The following is a 19,553-nucleotide window of genomic DNA, read 5'->3' as shown; positions in this document are numbered from 1 at the left end:
CCATGTACCAGGGTTTGCTTATTGCCAGTCAGCGCTGCTGGAGCTGTCAGGCCAGCACTGCCACTCAGCCCTTTCTATACCAGCGTTTGCATTGCTGATGAGATTAGCATAGCTGGGCCAGCAGTGGACAAAGGGCATAATTCTCAAGATCCTCTCTGCTGTAGCTGCCAGCAAAATAAAGCAGTTATGGCATCAAGTAGGGAGTCTGAGCTTTGCTTTCAATTCATCTTTTAACAGCAGCAAAAGCTAAAAATATAAGCTGTTTTTGAGGAACTAGAATATTCTCAGGCTTTTCATCTAGGTCTGGTCTGCCAGCCTCTTTCCTAGGCTGACAGTCTGGGATCTTAAGGTATTTGCCGTGATCTGTTCTGGCCATGTAATAAATGGAGAGAGAGAACAGAAAAATTGGTGGCATCAATCTGCTGCCCTGAAAGTGCCCCTTTTGCTGCTGTGCCTGTTCCCTGTAACCAAAGGCTGTTTTGTGGCTTAGATTTGTTGAGGAAACAGACTTACAGCTCTTCTCTTTCTTCTGTGCAGCAATTTCCCTGGCAGCTCAGTAGGAATGATTTATTACAGATTTCAGCTGTTTAATTCTGTTTCCCTACAATATGACAGTGTTGGAGTAACTGAGCAAAAGGCAGTGATGTTTCCGGAGGAAGGCTGCTATCAGAGGCCACCCCTGTAGCAGAGGCTGGAAGCAGGGAGGAACAGTTTACCAGGAAATGCCTGTGTTCATGTACTGGGCACTTTTGGGAAGGAACAGGCATCTCACCCTTAAAGCTTCCTCGCTACAGGACTCCAAGCATTGCTGATGAAGCTGTTTGAGCAGCAGTGAGAATGCTGCCCTCCAGAGCCTGGGAAAGGTCTGACCAAAGTGGTGGTCTGGAGAGAAGAGGCAAATTCTGTCCTTAAGTGAACCTTCAAGTACTATTTTTGGAGTGTAGGTTTTCTTTTTTTTTTTTTTTTTTTTTTTTTTTTTTTTTTTTTTTTGGTTTGTGGGTTGGGGTTTTTTAATTACTTTTTGATGGTGGTTTGGGCTTTTTTTGGTACTGAAGAGGAATCGTTTTTGCAAATCCCTGTAAGGCAAGAGAGAATTTAGAGAATTTCCTTTGGAGTGAGCTGGCCTGAAACTCGATACATCTCTGATGTGTGTTAACAGAGAAATTAAAAGATAGTACCATAAAGTGATAGGGGATAATGAATTTCATCTAGTACTTTGCTGTCATGGGAGATAGAGCTGGGGCAAGGGTATTGCAATAATGTTATGCTTTGCATGACAATAACAGCAAATACCACCTTAACACACTTCCCCGGGGAGGAGTGAAAGGGTCAGTTTTCAGAGAATCCCGGGGAAGGTGGAGCAAAGCAGTCAAGAAGACAGAAGCCTGAGAAAAGATGCCAGGACACTTACAGATGAGCAGAGTGTAATAGCTGTTCATTTTTTGCAGCTTGAGTTCGGTTTTTCCATTCTTTGTCCCAGCTGAACTGGGCAATGCTGGACTCTTGGCCTCACTGCAGTCTTGAGAAACATGCTCAAGAAACTATAACTTTAATAACATTCATTATATGTCTGACCCAGAGCCTGAATTAACAAATCTTTAACTTATCTGTCTTCTAGGCAGATAGATGAATGGTGGTTTGTTACTGCACCAGTCAGGGATTTTGAAGGTTCTACTGTGGGTGTACACTGCTGTAGACCTGCTCCTGGGAAGATTTATTGGTTAGCAGGCCCTCAAAAGGGTTTCTGTAGGTGTGTGATAAAAACAGAGAGCCTGAGGTCAGTACCTGGAAGCCAACCAGCTCCTAGGGCTGGACCAGAGTATCAAGTCTTTACTCAAACACATGAATTTTTTAAGGTAGAGAATGCCATGACTTGTTCTCAATGAAGCATCCAGTCCCCCACCAGCCTTTTGAGACCTACGGCACTCTTCTGATTTATAAGGCTCTATCTCGGTCTTTTCATATTTTTTTTTATTTTTCTTTTTTTTTCTTTTTTTTTTTCCTCTGGGCTATGCTAAGTTACTGCATGTCCTGGTCCCCTCTGGTGGCAGAGAGCACGTGGGTCAGTTTGTGTAGCCCAGAGAGCTGGGTGCAGTCCATATGGCCAGCAGCAGACTGGGGCCAACTCCTGCTTTAAGAGAGGTGGGAACAGAGGAGATTCACAATTGGGAAAACAGCTTGATGTAGTGGGTACCTTTTAATCCCTCCCCATCGCTGGGGTTCTCAGAGGTTTCGGTACCACCCCTGCTCCATTCCCCACGCTGTGCCAGGGGCTGGGGGCTGCCTACCCATCTTCTTCCTCATGGCAGGGTCAGCATGCTGTGACTCAGTTTCCCTGAAGCCTGAAGAGAAGGAAGGGGGTGGAGCAGGACTAGAAAGGGGCAGAGGGGAAGTTACAGCAGCTGATAGGAAATGGCATTTTAGGGTGCTGCAAGGTGGCCCTACCCCATCCTGTCTGCCGGGGTGGTATTTTGGGGTACAGTGGTACAAGCTGGTTCTGTCTGCCATGGAACTGGTGTTTTAGGATGTGGTTGGGCAGTTCTGTTCCAGGTGCAGAGCTGGTGATTTTGGCAGCCCTTGCTCCATATTGCATTTTCCTGTGCCAGGGATCATGCTAGGAAATGAGACCTGGCTGTACCTTCCATGTCCTCTGCATTCCCATGTCCAGGGTGTATAATTATGCACAGTCCTGTAGCACTGCTTCCCCAGCTTGTGACTTTGGGCTGCTGGTCTGGATGTGGGTCTGAGCTTGTCTCAGACAAGGCAAGAATCAGTGTGCAGGCTGTGTAGTAACAGCCTGGCATCCCTTGCTGGCTCTGATTTGCTCCTGGTCATGGAGCAATGGCTCTACCTGGGGACAGGAGCAGAGGAGTCCTTGTAAGACTGACAGTGGAGGTGCCCAGTCCCAGCTGTTTCCTTCCTCATCCCTATTCCTCTGTGTAACCCCAAATCTGCATGCATGGAGCATGTTTTGTAATAAATCTGCTGAACTGAGGGCAGGCAGAGCAAAACCAGGTGACTATAAAGAGGTGTGAGCCCAAATCCTGTCTGTGTTGCTGCAGCAGTGTGAAGCACAGTAGTTTGTAATGATGACAAGCATGGCCAGAGACATCCCTCCCACCCTGTTGTGTGTGTGTCTGATGCTTCCTTCGAGCCCCCAGCTGATTTTCAGTACAGCTCTTTTGTAAGTGGAGGGTAGGTCCAGCTTCCCATGGATGCTGCAATCCGCCTTCCTTCTGTGAAACTCTGTTCATTTGAGGCAGTGCCCTAAGGGTTAAGCCATGGTTGTGGGATAGGGTTTGTAACAGGAACAAAGAGGGCTTTTAAGGTCTGTGCTGGCCTAGGAATAGAGGGAATTGATTGAGCCTTTCCCAGTGTGTTGAATTACAAAGGTCATGGAGACCCTTTTGCTGGGAGGCTGCAGCCTTTGAGGTCCCTGCTGGAAGTGGGGCAGAGAGAAAAGAAATTGTGAAAGTCAGTGAGTGCAGCTTAGTGGAGAGCTTTAAGACCAGGTGAGAACTGGAACTGTGTCCTGGGGTAAATAATGACTGAACACAAGGCTGGGTGCCTTCTTCCTGGGATTTTTGGGTAGTTTGGTTTTGCTCCACCTCCTTCCCCCTATTGCATTTACAGCTGCCCCACACATGACACCTGAATAAGCAGCACCTCTGGTGTACCCAGAACTTTGGTGGGCCTCTCCAGGCTGCTCAGGGCTGGTGAAGGCAGGAGAGGGTAAAAGGCAGTGCCTGTAAGGGAGGATCTTTCCAAAATTTAGAAGAGGAGCATCTCTGGTGCCTACAGGGACATTTTGCCTTGACAGAACAGGAAGCTTCATTCCACCTGAACTAGACCTGGATTTTTCATGTGCAGCTGAGCAGGAGACCCAATTCTAGCTGGTTTCCAAGCCCCTCTTCTTAATGTTGTCTGCTCAGGATGTCCCTGAGGGGCACAGCAGCAGAGGGTCCAGCAAAAGGAGCTACGGAAAAGATGGATAGCAGAAACGTCTGATTCCCTTCCTGCAGCAACATGGAGAGTGGACACAGGTAGTTTCAGTCTTGAGCTTTGGATGGGATGAGCCATCCACCCAACACACCCAAGACGTATGGAAAAACATGGTTTAGAGGTTTAGTCCTTAAAACTTTCAGGTTTTAAGTACCAGCTTATCAGGCATTTGGCCATTCAGCTCCATCCACTGGCACAGGTGTGCTCCCCCCACTCTGATCTTTTATTTAAAGTAATTCCACTTCTGATCTTTATGTTGGATCAGGTGACCTCAGATGTGATTTTTTGGAGCAAAGAACTGTTTGGGCTCTGCCTGGGAGATGAAAGCTGATTAAAGTTAATATCTCATGAGGGTCTCTGCAGCCACCACTTAAGTTAGCAGTCTAGAGGCTTCTCTACTTTTTTAAGCACTAGAAGGGCAGGACTGTGGGAGCACAGAGCTGCATAAGAAGGGGGGCTTGTTTTAGAGCTCTCAGAAACCCAAACATCTGTTCACCTTGGTAGCCAGCCTCTTATTGGGGTCATTCTCTGTGTATCTGTCTCATTAACCAGGAACTGTTTCAGCAGAAGCATCAACTTCCTGGACTAGTTGCTGCTTAGCATTGATTTTGAGAAAGCATGAGTTCCTTCATCTGTTGTTGCTCCAAATCCTCTCTTCTCACCCTGTCCTTTGGCATCACCTATGCTGCAGAAGCTTGCACTAGCAAACATAAAGGTGGATAATTGGGCTCCTCTCTGCTGGTCGTTCCCAGGTTGCTCACTTGGAATGTGCTGTTTGAAGACAGCAGAGTCTACTCACTGTACTTTGGGTGAACACTCTGCCACTCTTTTCAGCCACCTGGACTGCAGAAGGGGAACATGAGGCCCTTGCAAGAGTTCCCCTTGGTGTGGGAAAGATGTCAGAATGAAGAACAGCTTGGCTGTCTCTGCTCTGCTCCTTCTCCAATCCCAGCTGGAGAGGGGTGTTGCAGATGGGGTGTTACCCCTCTGTTACTCACAAAGAAGGGTGTGGCAGGGAAGTCTGGCTCAAAAGTCAGTCAGTCTGGCTTAAATTGGATCAGTCCCCAGCTGCTTAACTGGATGTAGGGCAGTCCTTCTGCTTCCCCTGTGCTCGGGGGTTATGTCAGGGAGCTGACCATGTCCAAGAGCTCATACAGATTTGTTGCTGCTCTCTCAGGGCCTCCCAGAGTTTGTAGACAAGCCCATCTTTTCAGTGGTGGTAGGCTGATTTAAGCATGTGCATTTAAATTGCTGGGTCTGCCCTGCTGGTGGCTGCTGAGTTTCATTCAGGAGCTTGGCCAGTTGCTGTGACCTTAGTGACACTGTGGCCATGGTGTTGGCTCTGCTGGCACATGCTGAGCACTATGGATCTCCCCCTGCTTCCCTAGAAGGGACCTGAAGCACTGGAGCATCCTGATGAGAGGAGGGGTACTGTGCTGTGCAGGGGAAGCTGCAGGAGCCCATAAGGATGCCGTGGGACAAAAATGTGTATTTTGTTGTCCTGAGAAGAGAGAAGAGTCTCTGTGTATACATAATGAGGATCAAAAATTTAGAAGTCCAGGGAGAAGCAGCAGTTCTGGCATACAATCCTAAGCTTTGGCAGAAAATCATTCTTTGTGCCTATTAATATGTGACATTCCAGCCCAAAGTGTTGTCCCTCGCTCCCTGGCCAAAATACAATTTACTTTGGCCTTAACTCCTGGGTGTCAGGGCTTTCTGTCTAAGCTGGGGCTGCGTGACCCTGGTGAAGACACGATGCTTGATTGACTTGTTCTCTTGCAGTATACTTGCCCCAAGCATCCTGTGTGTGGCTGCAGGCAAAATGCTGCAGATGGCCAAGGCATCCTGGGTGGAAGGGACCAGGGTCCCTTGTCAGCATGACTGTGACCCATATGATGTGGAGAGGAAAGAGTGAGAGGAGAGTCTGTGTGATGCCAGTAATTTTCTGTTGTAGTCAATTTGAAATGGATCTTCTAGCTCCAACAGGCAGGGGCGCAGGTCTGTGATGGGGTTTGCTGCATGGAGCAGCATCTCGTGCTCACACCACAGCTCTCCTGTGCTCAGACACAGAGGGATGTGCAGAGCCCCTGGGTGTGCCACAGCTCTCGCTGGGCTTGGCACAGCTGCACAGTGCCATCTTCCTCTTGTTACCTCTGTCTGCTCTGGTCCCTCTGAGGAGACTGAGGTTACCTGGACAGCCCTTGGAAGGGCTTAGCAGGTGGAGGCAGAGTGTGTGGCTTGGGAACAGGCCAGGATGTGGAAAAGAGGGGAAAGAAAGGATGTGGGGCAAAGCCTATTTGAGCCTCAGCTCCAAGCATTAGGGAATTGCTGGTCAGAGGAGCAGCCTGCCGAGGATCTGTGTGTACACAGACCATGTGCATGACTTGCACTGTCCACACTCAGGAACTGGCCAAGCCTGTGGGCCCTGCATGCACAGCAGCATTAGCTGATGCCAGCTGACTGTAGCCATGCTTAGAAGAAATAATTTTATGTCTCTCAAGAATCTGTCCACCTTGGAGAGTAAAAACAGCAAGAGGCACAGCCTGGAGGAGCATGTTTGGCTGTACCCAAAGGCAGCTTAGCTGGCAGACATCTTGCCTGTGGATCTGAGCTGTGGCAGTGCTGGGTAACCCTCCCACAGCCAGCAGGGTTGGGCTGATAAAGGGAATGGGTTTGCCTGGAAGGCAGTCTCGGAGCCTGGAGGAGGCCCTCCCCTAGCATGGCTCCTTATCTTGGCAGCACTCCCAGCCTGCCTCTGCCCCTTCTCCCCACAATGGACTTGAGCCAGTAGTGTCACCCCTGACCCTCTTGGGTGCTGCAGGGGCAAGGGTTCTGGCATGGCCAGGCCAGGCTCCCTGAGCAGTTTGCTGCCTTGCAGAGTCTGTGTGTGTGTGTCCAAAATTGCCCATTTTGCACACACACACACACACACACACACTCCCTTGGTGCATGGGGCTGTGGCAGAAATGGGTTAGTCAGGAGGGGGTGAATCACAGGGGAATGAGTCAGTGGGAAGCAGAAGGCAGGTGCTTGTGTAGGACAGGGCTTTAAGGGAGCCCAAGGGTCTGGCAGCTCATGCTGAGTGCCTGGGAGATGGGCTGAGCCTGCCAGAGGAGAGCTGGGAAAGCCACAGGGCTTAGCAGGCGAAGGTGATGCCTGTACCTTGGGAACAGGCCAGGATCTTAGCTACATGCTGAACTCCAGCTATGGGTACTTTGCTGTCCTGGAGAGGCTTGAGGCATCTTTGGTGTTGAGGCTTTCCCAAAGCACTGCAAGGGAGTGCAGGGACTAGGTATGCCTGCCTCCAGTGAATCAGGTGGATCTTCATCCCCACACAGGCAGCGGGGTATCCAGCCAGCCCGAGGCAAGATGAGCAAGTCTCTGTACTGGTCAGATCCTGCCCAATTGTCTGAGAGAGCAGATGCAGTAAGGGAAAATGACTGATACTTGTTGGGGCAGAGAATGAGAAACAAATATCTCTGGATTGAGTGAAGACAGCACGGAGGAAGAGCAGGGATGCAGATAATACACTGGAGATTTGTGGACATGGGTGGTTGTTGGCTCCAAAACCCGTTGTGTGACCTGGGCTCTGCTGCAGACCCTTGAGGGTATTGCCAGGGTTGCAGATGGCTGCTTCTGTCATCAAGGGACCTGCTCTGGACTGCTGGGTTTCCATCTAACACAGCTGGTCTCTGCCAAGTTGGACTCCTAATTGTCCTGCTTATCACTCCTGCAGACAGGTCCCTCATGGGCATGGTGGAGGCAGCCTTGGTATCAGAGCTACAGCAGCACAACCAAAGCTCTCTGTGTCTAGGGCCAAACTTCTTGGAGCAGGTACTTGGGAATTCTGTCTTAGAATAATGTAGGTGTGTTGCAGCAGGCAGTGGTATTGCTACCAACCAGAGCAAGGATCAGGGTACTTGAACACAAGCAGCTTCTGCTGATCTCAGGTTGAGATGAGTCTCTTTTTTCAACATCCCCAAGACAGGCAAGTGCAGGTACCTCCCATCCTCCCTGGTGGCACCCTTGGCTGGGCAGGATGGAGCCCAGCAGGCTCCAACAGTCTCCAGAGATGAGCTGGAGCTCTGGCTTCTTGCGTGCTGCAGTGGACAGAGGCTGAGAGTGGTGGGCTTGTGCAGCCTGGGGGAGGGCAGGCAGTGAAGGGGCCTCTTACTGCTGCTGTAAGCTGTGGGTTTGCAGTGAAGCTGCAGCTTGGCTCTCTTGGGAAGTGCCCAGGGGCAGGATGAGAAGCAATGGCACATGAGGGAAATTCCAGTTAGATATTAGGAAAAATATTTCCCTGCAAGGCAGTTGATTCTGGAGTAGGGCCCAGAGAAGGGAGGCAGTTTCCACACTTGGTGACTTTCAGCCCCTGGCATGGGCAAACCCCAAGCAGTTTGCTTGAACTTGGCCCTGCTGTTAACACAATTGGACCCAAACTCTCTGAGGTCCCTTGCCACTGTTGTTTCTCAGTTCTGCAGTTCTCAGGTTGCTTGGCAATGCCGTATCTCATGGACTATTGGATTGACCAGCTTAGATGTACATGGAGGGCTCAGGATCTTGTACTGTCTGTCCTCTTCTCACTTCGATTCATCTATATGGTATTAGCAGTGGTGGGAGATGGAGGCACTGCCTTAGGAGCATTCTTCAGCTCATTCACTTGTCCCAGCTTCTCTTAGCTGTAGCACCCATCTCTCTGTAATCTGCATTATTTCCTTCCCACATGAGCACAAGAAACCAGTGGGCAGTGAAGCCCAGGATGTAAAGCATTCTCCTTGTTCTGCTGGAAGCGCAGGGCTGTGATGTGTAGGGGCTTGCTGGTGTTTTTGGAAGACTCATGAGGATTCTGGCCTCCAGCCCTCCAGATGGAAAGTTTATCTTCCCCATGGTGCCTGTCCCAGAGATAGTGGTGATTGGAAAGGAAGTCACTTGGTAGCTTTTTTAAAGGTTGCAGCTGCTTGACCATCCTCAGCAGATGGATGCTGAGATGAGCCCAAAGGACTGTCTGGAAGGAATTATTTACTCCCAGTATTTTCTGTTTCTTTGCCAGCCTTTTATTCTTATGGCTGCTCTTTTCCTGATCCTGTCCTTTTGCAAGGCTGGCTGCTGGCAGTCTTATGAGCCTTGTCTTCAGGAGCAGCTTTGCTCTGTGATTTATTGTGTCTCTGAGCTTTGACCTGGTGTCTGATGCTGCAGAAGCCCATGTCTGGTGTGTAAGTGTTCAGAGGGTGTTTACAGTGTTTGGCCTGTCCTGTCTGCAAGAGTAATGAACCAGAGCAAAGGGGGTCTGCTCGTAGCCTCGGCGCCTGGGTTAAGCTGACCTGCAGCAGTAGCTACATCTGCTTTCTCATCTGGCAGAGGCTGGGTGGAAGTTTGGGCTCCCTTCATGTGAGTTTTCAAGGTCTAGAACATTCTCAAAAACCATGTTAGTCCCCAGGTTCCTTCTGAAGTTGCTCCTTTCAGCCTATCCCTTGGGCTTGTTGACAGTGGGCTGCCATTGCCCTGTGTGCTCTGCTCTCCCTTCCTTGGCAGTCCACACATAACTGCACAATACTGCTCTGGGCATGCTGGCTTTACCCTGTTGCAGTACCCTCCTGCACATCAGCAGCAGCAGGATAGCAGGATCTGGTGGTTTGGGCCAAGAGGTCCCCGAGGTCTGTTCCCAGCTGCAGGAGCAAGTGCTATGTGGCAGAAGATGAGCTGGTTTCTGGTAGGCCATGGAGAGCTCTTAGGTCTCTCACAGGCTTTGTCTCCCTAGGAAGGTGACGTCTAGAGGGACATCTATGTCCTTAGGGCATGGATCAACCACCAGGTTGAAGATGTTTTTGACTTAGTTGCCTCTGCTGTCTGTGGGGTCCCAGAGGTGGTTCACTCTGTGTGGACCCCGAGGTTTGCTGTTTCATGGGGTGCAATAGGAGTTGGGCTGTGTCTCCTGCTGCCCTTCAAATGGATACGCCTACAGTCCCTCTTACCCCATGTTTCCCTTCTGCTCACACTGTCTGCCTTCATTATAGGCAACACTGAGAATGTTTAGATGACAGTTGTGTCACCCTTTTCCTAAGTCCAGCAGGGTGTTTCACCTTCAGTCTGACAGGAAAGAGAGGTTTTCCTTTTTTATGACAAGGTGCAGGACCTACTCAATTCATGGTGAAAATACTCCTTCCCTGCAGTAACCCTGATTGTGTCAATCATCTTAAAATCAAAAACGGACAAAGCCCAAACCCTTATGGCCCAAATACCTGCCCAGCACATGTCATCACTCTGGCCTGTGCTAGACTTGAGCCTTTCTAAATCGCAGCTGGAAATGGGTGGGTTGGGTGGGTGTGCACAGCCGTGTGTGTGTGTGTGTGTGGGTGGGTGTGTGGTATCTCCTCCCCCTGTGCCACGTACATGTCTAGAGCAGGGAGTGGAAAAGATGCTGAATGTCCCCACAGCTGCTGCAGCCTTATCTGCAGGCTGCAGCTTGGTAACCAAGCAGGAGGCCCGAGTGCCTGTGCTCAAGCACCTCCCTTGGAGGGCTCTTACAGTAAAGGGAAGTGTGTTGCAAGAGGGCTTGCACTGGGGAGGGGCAGTTCCCATGGGGCAAATGCTCCAGTGCACAATCCTTGCTGCCCTCCCCACTGCAAGCCATTTGCCTACTCCCTCTTCAAACGTGTAGCTTTGACACCTGGAGCTGATCAGAGCAATTCAGCATCCCTGGGACTTTCTCCACTGCCCTGAGGTGCCTGGTGACTGTTTGGGGAGGTACAGAAAGGTGATGGTGCTGTGGGTCTGTTAGGTGTCAGGGCCTCATCAGGGGAGTGTGTGCAAGGAGGCTTGGGCTGGTGGGGTTGTGGGTGTGTGACAGTCGGGAATGGGAGGAGCCTGGGGTAAGTTGAGGTATGAACTGCAGCAATCAGGAGGCAACAGGGCGCAGGTGAGAGCTGGGGGTTTGCCTTGGGGATTTGTGGAAACAGGACAGGGTCCAGTGGTGGTTGAGGGTGAGGTGAGAATGAGCAGGAGCATACTTGTGGGGATACAGAGCCCAGCTGCTGTGGGGAAGGAAGGATGAAGGATGTGGGGAAGGGGCAGTGTTGTGCATCTGGGTTTAGGCACTGTGAATGGCTACAGGGCATCAGGGTACAGAAGGAGGTGGCTTGGTAAGGAGGCTTTGGATGCCTGTGGCTGTGTGCAGTGGTGACAGAGGGAGAAGAGAGGAGATGGCAGAGGTGGGAGCAACAGGGCTTCCATCACCTGCTGATTTCTCTGCTGTCTTCTCCCAGCTTGCAAAACATCACGTCACCACGGGAGCTCTCTGTCAGAGGCTCCTGTTTCTGTACTCAGCTAATTGTGCTGGAAAAGGGGCTGGGCTGTTCAGGCTGCACACCTAGGTCATGCTTCCCATGGTGCAGAGCCCAGGACAGGGAGCTGGCAGGAGAGGAGTTACTGTAAGTGATTGTCTTCCACTGGAGTTGAATCAAACAGGTTAGTATACAGTTTGCAGGGCTTCTGATGCAGACACCAACTGCAGGGTGTTATTCCTCTTCTTGGGACATCAGATAAAAGGAACTCTTGGTGCTAAAATTTGTAGATCACTTAGAATGGTGAGGGCCTCATCCAGATTGGGTCTGGGGAATGTGTCCCTTGGACAAACATCCTTACTGAACTTGAGCTGTGGAAGTGCATTGGTGCCTCGGTCATGGCCAGAGACCTCGGGTGTCATGCAAATTCAGACCAGAAGTGGTCCCTGCCCTTGGCCAGATCCATTTGCCTTCTCAAAGCCATTCTATGACTGGCTGCACAGGCATGTGACTGGTAATCACACAGTGGAAAATTTTCCATTGGTTTCAGTTGGCACCAAGCTCTGGACTGGAACAGCCAGTCTGCAAGGGTCATCAGTGGCTGAGGTCCCCTGGGCCTGTTCCTCAGGCCACCACCCCTGAAGAGGGACAGGAGGGCTGGAAGGGAGCTGGCTGACATGTCCCAGTGCCTGGGTGGCCGGGGGCTTTCTTTCACATTCTTTCTTGCCACAAAGTGACTGCTGAGGCCGCTATGCTGCCACAAGTCCAATGCCATGGGGCTCCCCAGGGCTTGCAGGTGCAGTGCTGGCTGCACCCTCGCCTGTGCAGCAGCTACCCCGAGGTGAAAAGACACGGCTTTTTATGCTGTGGAGCCAGCACAGGGAAATTTGCTGCTTGTGGACAGCTGTTGCCCTGGGCCTGGCTCATGTCCTCCAGCACTTTTCACCTGGGTGCTGCCTTGGGGAGGGGAATAGGGGCTTGCCCACCCTCGACTCCCTGTGTCGGGCAAGTAGGTGCCACCTCGGGCTAACGGGGGTGAATAGCTGCGGTGGAGCCTAGCAGCATCCTGCTGCCTCTGCAGGGATCCTCTTGGGCAGCGGAGAGTTTTCCCCACCCCCAGCTCTGCCGCTGCCTCTTTGTTTTCTGGCAGAAGCCTCTGTGCCTTTTCATTGCCGTTGAGGCGCCGAGCAGGAGCCTACATGTGCTGCGTGTGCGTCTCGCTGGGAATGTGATGCTGGCTGGGAATCCTGCCGGGCCAGGCAAATCCCCTGCAGGGCAGCGGAGGCCAAACAGCAGCTTCAGGGGTCTCCATCCCATGGATCGTTCCTCCGGTCGGGCAAGGCTTCGAGGCAGCTGGTCTCCCTCACAAAACCCTCTTTTGCATTGACAGCGCTTCTGCACCTTGCCACAAGTCGAGTAAGTTGGATGGGAAGGGGCCGGTCCTCAGCTGGGCACTCGGGCTCTCCACTGTGGTCCTCCCTCGCTCCCGCTGGGAAGGCACCTGAGATTAAAGCAGCGCCAAAGGCTATGGAGCTGGATACAGCCGTGGCTCAGGATTGCCTTGTGCTGAGCCTGCCTCTCTATGTATTTGATCTCTCGACTTCCAGCGGGGACTGAATTCCTGTGCTGGATTCTGGGCTCGGCTCTTGTGAAAGGATCCAATTATTTTAGAGCTTTGAGCATCTCCATTTGCTGCCCATATTTGCGGCGCGCTGGCTGGAATTCCAAGTGATTAACGTGGCTGTGACATCCCTCCTAGGGGTGTTATCTTTGCTCACTGTCCCCCACCGCCCCCCTCTTCCTCCTCCGGCAGCGAGCAAGCGAGACAGGCAGGCAGAGACAAAGGTCTGTCCTCAACCTGGGCTGTCCTCCCCGTAAGCGGCTGCTGCATGGGATTTCCCTGCCCTGCCTGCTGCAGGTTTCCTGAGCTCCCGGTCGAACACTGGAGCTGGGCAGCCGTGGGCTGTATCGCAGAGGTTTGAACCTGCGGGGCTGGGTGGGCAGGGGGTGCTGCTGACCCGATTGTCCTGATGGATTTTAAGCTGCTTTTCATTCTTTGACTGCGCTTTCCTGGGAAGAGGGGCAGCCGTGCGTGGAGGGAAGGTTGGCGGAGAGGGGGTTGGACGTGGGGTAAAGCTTTGCACAGGTGGCTGTCGCATAGTGGGTTCTGTCTGCAGACCCTGTAAACCCCCCTTCCCAGCCGCAGGCTATTGTCAGCATCGCCGTGTGCAAGCCAGGCACCTGGGAAAGGTGTGCAGAGGCAATCCGTGCCAGGATGAGGGGCATCAGAGGAAAGGGGTAACTCCCTGGGCTGGGAGCTCTGCTCCAGCTCCCCTAGCTCCCAGGAGAGGTTTCATTGTGTTATCCCGACTTGGCTGACTGGAAAAGAGCTCAGTCCCTGCAGCACCTGAGTGTGGTGCTAGGGCTGGGGAGGCACTGCATGTTGCTGGGCAGACCTCAGCCCTTAAGGAGGTTGCTGCAGCTTGGAGCCCCAGCAAGATGCACTGCAGAGAGGGCTGCTCTGTTCCTGGGGGTTTCTGCACCCTGTCAGTGCCACCTCCCAGGGGATGGGAGGGAGCAGCAGCACCTCGGGGACGCGGTGCTGTGGGCACAGGGAGATATCTGGTCTCTGTAAAAGCTATGTCTGGTGGTTTCTAGGAGCTTGCACTTGTGACATGGGCAATACCTCTTGCCCCATCCTTCCTCTCTGGGCTCAGGCTTCCTCTCCATTCCTAGCAGGGGCTAGCACTGAATGAGGCTCTGCAGCTGCATCAATCTGGCATGGCAGGAGGCCTCCTGAGGACCCTCGAGAGCAGCACTTGCCCTTGCAGTGGGGCAAGGAAGCTCCCTCCCTCTGTATCCACTCCCCCTCCCTCTCCTTCTTCCTCTCTCTTGTTTCCATCAAGTGTCAGCTCCTTCCTCCCAGACCTGAATTCCAGGATAGTGCCAGAGCCATGGCCAGTGGTCATTTTCCCCTTCAGGCACAGTTTGCTCCTCTAGCATCTTGTTACTCAGCTTCTCCATGGGATTGCCACCTCTGCTACAGTGCTGGTAGCCTCACATTTCTGTCTCTCTCCTGATGGTGACATCCCTGATCTGTCAGACTACAGGAACCCTTCTCTGGTGGCAGCATTGCTGTTAGTGCTGCCATCCTTCAGGGTTGTGACAGAAACTTTCTGCCTGCTGGCACTTCACAAGCTCTGCTCTAAGCCTGTGCCAGGGAGCTCCTGGGTTTGTGCTCACACTACTTAGATTTCCTTCCTTCGCCTTGGGTTAAGATAGGACCAATAGAGTTATGATTTATCCTCCAGACAGTCTGTTTCCAGCAGTTTCTGTTGCCTCTTCTCTTGCCTTGTACTCTGCTTGTTTTGAGGATGGTTATTTGCCTTCTTCTAATGATGGCTCTTCTTCTTCCTGGCTGTGTGGTTCCTGCTTCACCCCCAGTGAGGCCACCAGTGCCTCTCCATAGCACTTCACACAAGAGGAAGCAGGAGAGAAGACAGCAAAAGCCACTTATGCATTGGTTTGGGGTTTTTTTGTGTTCTAAATTCTGCAAAGACCTCTCTTCACCCTGCCAGCCACCAGGCGGATGCTCTGTCCCAGGCAGCAGAGCCCAGGTCAAAGCTTCTTGTCCACTGGCCATGTGTCCCTTTTGACTGGCTGGCAGTGCTGCTCTGGGAAGCCACTGGATTTCCCCTGGATGAGGATGGCAACTTCAGGCACAGCTCTTGCTCTCTTCCTTGCACTGGTGCTGTGCTACTGGCCCTGCCAGGCTCTCAAGGGCTCTGCCTCATAAGAGATAACCTCCCTGCCCCTCACTCATCCTGCTTCCTCTCCGGCTGGCACAGTACAGCTCGAACAGCAGCAGATCCTTTTGCAGGCTGCAGCCCGGCATGCGGTACCGCTGCTGCGCTGCCCAGCCAGGAGCCCTCACTCGCCATCCTGCTCTGTTGCCTCCAGACTGAGACCATGGTCTGTTAATCCTGGTTTCCCCCTGGATGTGCTAATAGGAATGGAACCAGCAGGTAAGCCAAGCCCCTGACCCAACGCCACCAGGCCTGGCTGTGTTATTCCACGTCAGGCTCTGGTGGCTCGGTGTCCCCAAGGAACACAGGGTTTCTGCCCCAGTGCCTGGGACACGCTCCCTCTCTGCAGGTCATTTGGCACTGGGTATTTCTTGGGTGTTGAAGCGTGGTGCCCTTCCCCAGCAAAGAAATAGAGGAAAGCTGTGCCTGGCATAGGTCTAGATCCAGGTGCTGGGAGATCTTGGCAAAAGCACAGGCCCCTGCCTGTTCCCTGAGCAATGAGGGGGCCTTGGCAGGAGCAGGGCAGAGAGTGGAAGAGCTCTGAATCGGCTTCCCTTAAGAGGCAAAGCTCTTTGAGTCCTATCTTAGAGCACCAGCATGGACTGAACACTGTCCAAAAAAAAAAAAAATCAGCATCATCTGGGCTTAGGAGGGGCCAAACCCTTGGTGTGGGCACATGGAGCCCCATGTGCTGTGTCCACAAGGACCTGTGCTGCTCAGCTGAGCTGGTGAAGCCCTGGGCCTGGCTCTGTCTCATCCATGTGGCCAGAGTTAGGGCTCAGGCAATGCCTGGCTTAAGGACATGAGAAGGCAGAGGTGACCTGTGCCTGCTTGGAGTGCAGGAGGCCGTGGTCCCAGAGTTGCTGTTCTGTGGGGAGGTAGTGGGCTCCCTTGGTGCTATCAGAGGCTGAGCTCTGCTGTGAGCTGGATGGGCTCTCAGCAGAGAGGAACTGCCCTGGGAGGCACTTGGCACTGCCAAGAGAACCTCCCTGGGATACACAGCCCCTTGCATCTCAAGAAGGGTGAGAAGCAGAGCTATACCCCAGCTGCTGCCATCCCAGGATGTTGGGCATTCCTCCCAGAGGATATTCAAGGAGATCTCAGGGTGTACTTGGAGACACTTTGGGTGATACTTTCCTGTCCCTGGCGTGGGGCTGACATTTTCTAGCATGGTGCTTCAAACAGCAGTATCTGGGCTTGGCAAAAGGTGATGCAGCCCCTTGTTTTAATGGCTGGTGCTGGCAGCATCTGATGACTGGTGTCCAGAACTCAGCTGGGAGGGGTTTGTGGTGCTAGCAGGTCAGCCTGTCCTTATACATCCATTCTCCGAAGGCAGCTGTTGCCGGGGAGAAAATGGCTGTGACTTCAGTGGGACATGGGGAAGAGAATGCAGGTGAAATTGTGTTCTGGCATGGATGCACTCTTTCTTCCACTGCACCAAGCTGATTCTTGCTGTTGGTTGCTGATTTTGCTTCTCATTGGTTTATAGTGCCACACAAGTCATGGTACAAGTCTCCCTCAGGGTTGGAGGAGGGAAACAGCAACCTTCCAGGCAGGCAGAGCACAGCATGTTACCACTTCAGCATCCGCCCACAGCTGAGGGCACTCACTTGCTTTCCTACCTGCTTTGGTGCAGACCTCATGGGGTGCCAGGAGGAGCTGGTCTTTACAAAAAGCTTTTGTTGAGGTTTTAGACCCATGATTTGTCATGCTGCAGCACTGATTTGCCCTGCTGCAAGTGCTCCTTGGGTGCAGTTGTATTGTATCTCAACAGGCTGGTTGCTGGCAGTGCCCTTTGCCAGCAGTGGCGGTGGCTTTTGAGCTGTCCAGCTCTCAGACACTGGTCATGACAACCTGTAATTACAAATCTTATTGGAAATGTAGTGAGAGAACAGCCTGTTTTCTGGGGTGGGTGAGGTCAGGCAGCGAGCACAGCTGATGCTGGCTTCCCACGTGCAAGTTGCAGGGATGCAGAATTTGCCAGACCAGGATGCCAGAAGGGGATTGCACTTGAGTATTGCTGCCTCTGAGCATCCATTTGGGGTTTTTGTTCATCTGCCTGGCCCTGCTGTTTCCAGCCTTCAGAGCAGTACTTAGTGCTGGCTTGGGGTGCCCAGACAGTGACTTCCTGTTGGATGGGTGCTGCAGTGAGTCTCCATTTGAGGGATGCATGGAGGGAGGTGGGGAGGGCATGATCCCTAGGGATAGGCATGATTTCCTCCTTTACCTGGAGGCACCTGGGCTGGTGAAGCCCATGAGCTGTCTCTGCCACAGAGGTGCTGAGGGTGAGGTGCCCAAGGGCTCCTGCACACTCTGAAGCTGTTGCACCATGAGCTGCTGCTTCAGCTCACTCTTCTCCACACCCTCTTCCAGGCATCAAAGCTGCCCATGGATTATGACCACAGGGGAGCTGTGTTGCATCTGCAAATCTCTGTTGTGCATCAAGGGCACATCTGAACAGGTGATTGCTGTGCACATGAAAGGATTGCTGCCTTTGTGTTGGGGAAAACTGGTGGGGGGCCATTATGGCTCGGGGCTGTCAGGCTCCTCATTTCTGCCTTCCCTGACAGGCATCTCATATTGGAAGAAAACAATTCCAAGCTCTTCTCCTTATCTGTAGGGCCAGAAAGTGTCCTGTGCTGTGGGTGGAAGGGGGAGGAGGTGAACATGAGACCAGGAGCTAGCTGGAAGCCCAGAGGTTGCTGCAGTGTCTTGGAAAGCAAGGTATGAAATGGCTGACAGAAAGAAAGAGGAATCTCTTCCTATGCACAGGGTTTCATACAGGAAGGCATGCAAAAGGGATGTAAAATCAAGCCAGGTATGAGAGTTCACAGCTTAGCTTAAAATACTTGTGGTTTAAATGGAAATCAAGATGTTAGCACCGCCTGAGGTGGCTGAGATATATGTGGCCTTTGATTTGGGAGGCTGGGAAAGGCTGAGCCTAAATGCTGCCTTCCCTGCCTGCGTGACCCTGCAAACAGGAAGCACCCTCCTGCCCTTCTCCCAGGAAGCATCTGAATCACCTCAGCCCTGCATCTCCCCCTTTCCTTCCCCTCAGAGCCACTGTGGACACTGAAGAGCTGGAGAGGACGTTGCAGAGGTTTGGAGGCACACCGTGATGGTGGGAGCCATTCCACGTCAGCCACGCCGCTTCTGGGGGGTGCCTGACTGGCAGGCATCTTCAGCTGGCTGTGCCAACGACTGCCTGCTGCGGGGCAGGGAGGCTAATCCAGACACAAGCAGGGGTAAGTAAGTGTGGGGCAGCCAGGATGGGCTGCAGTGCTGTGGGCTACACAGAGGTGTTGAGGTTGGCAGGGGCATCTGGAGGTTATCTGGACCAGCCCCACCTAGAGCCATTGCTCAGGACTTTGTCCTGATGACTTCTGCATATCTCAAAGGATGAAGATTCTGCAATGTCTCTAGGTAACTGGTTATAGTGCTTGGTCACAGTTAAACAAAATGTTGTTTTCTGATATTCAGAGGGAACCTCTTACAGAGGTAGATACCTAGATGAGATCTCACCAAGCCTTCTGTTCTCCAGGCTGAGCAGTCCCAGGTCTCATAGGACAGATGCTCCATTCCCTTAATTTTTTTAGTGTCCCTGTTTTGCACTCTCTCAGATGTGGCCTCACCAGCGCTGAGCAGAGAAGGAGGATCAGTTTGTTCAACCTGCTGTTAATCCTGTGCCTGGTGCACTATTGTTTTTCTTTGCTGTAAGGGCACATTGCTGGCTCATGGTCAACATGGCACCCACCAGGACCCCCAAGGCCTTTTTTATTGTGCTGCTTTCCAGCCAGTCAGTCCCCAACATATCCTGGTGCATGGTTATACCTTTTATTGCTCCTTTTAAACAGAATCCCTGGTCTCAAGCACCTTGGCCTGCCATTTTCACATCCACATTCCAGCAGGGTCAAAATAGTATATGCAGGCTCATTCTCCACATAACTTTGATCCACATGGAGAACAAATTTCCCTATTGCTCACTTGCCCCTAAGCCCTTGCTCCACAAGATCAGGCACAGCTGCAAAAATAGGCAAAAGGCAGAGCTGCTAGGCATGGGCAATTTGTCCTCAGTCTGCTGGTGACTTTTCCTGCATCTCCTCAGCTCTTGCAGCCATTTCAGTATTTTTCATGCCTGAAACAAACCATCATGTGGACAGGATTCTCACAGCTCTCAAACTGGACTGAAAATCAAAAGTGAGGCACCATGCTGCACAGAGAAGGGCAGGCTCTTGGAGCTGGCAGGAGTGGGTGGATGGGGACCCTGGTACCTCCCAGCTGCTGACTGAGATGCTGGAGATGCCTGGTCCAAGTTGGCAGAGGTAACAGGGATGTTAGACAGGTTCCTGTCCCTGCTGTGGGGCTGGCACCAGCCCTGCCTCATTCAGTGCACGTGGCCAGGGCAGGATGTCTTGGCCAGCACTGGGAGATGTTGCTGCTGTTGCCCAAAGGGGTGATTACAGGC

At 52.3% G+C, this 19,553-nt stretch overlaps 1 protein-coding gene across 11 annotated transcripts in view; it reads left to right on the top strand.

Annotated features, from left to right (window-relative positions):
• FAM214B (family with sequence similarity 214 member B) overlaps positions 1-19,553 on the top strand; it is a 38,508-nt gene that overhangs the window by 11,806 nt on the left and 7,149 nt on the right. For 3 of the 11 annotated variants that reach the window (XM_038124898.1, XM_038124897.1, XM_038124893.1), the window contains one exon: positions 18,147-18,333. The gene's annotated coding sequence lies outside the window, so the exon portion shown is untranslated. Of the gene's footprint in view, positions 1-10,371; positions 12,699-17,461; positions 17,550-17,708; positions 17,813-18,146; positions 18,334-19,553 lie in introns of those variants that run through there. The other 8 variants (XM_038124891.1, XM_038124889.1, XM_038124899.1 and 5 more) reach the window with 6 other exon arrangements.

The sequence above is a fragment of the Motacilla alba genome, chromosome Z (assembly GCF_015832195.1).
Source record: "Motacilla alba alba isolate MOTALB_02 chromosome Z, Motacilla_alba_V1.0_pri, whole genome shotgun sequence".
In the NCBI taxonomy this organism is placed as follows: domain Eukaryota; kingdom Metazoa; phylum Chordata; class Aves; order Passeriformes; family Motacillidae; genus Motacilla; species Motacilla alba.
The sequence above is the reverse complement of the archived record's forward strand: the minus strand, read 5'-3'. Positions and strand labels throughout refer to the sequence as shown.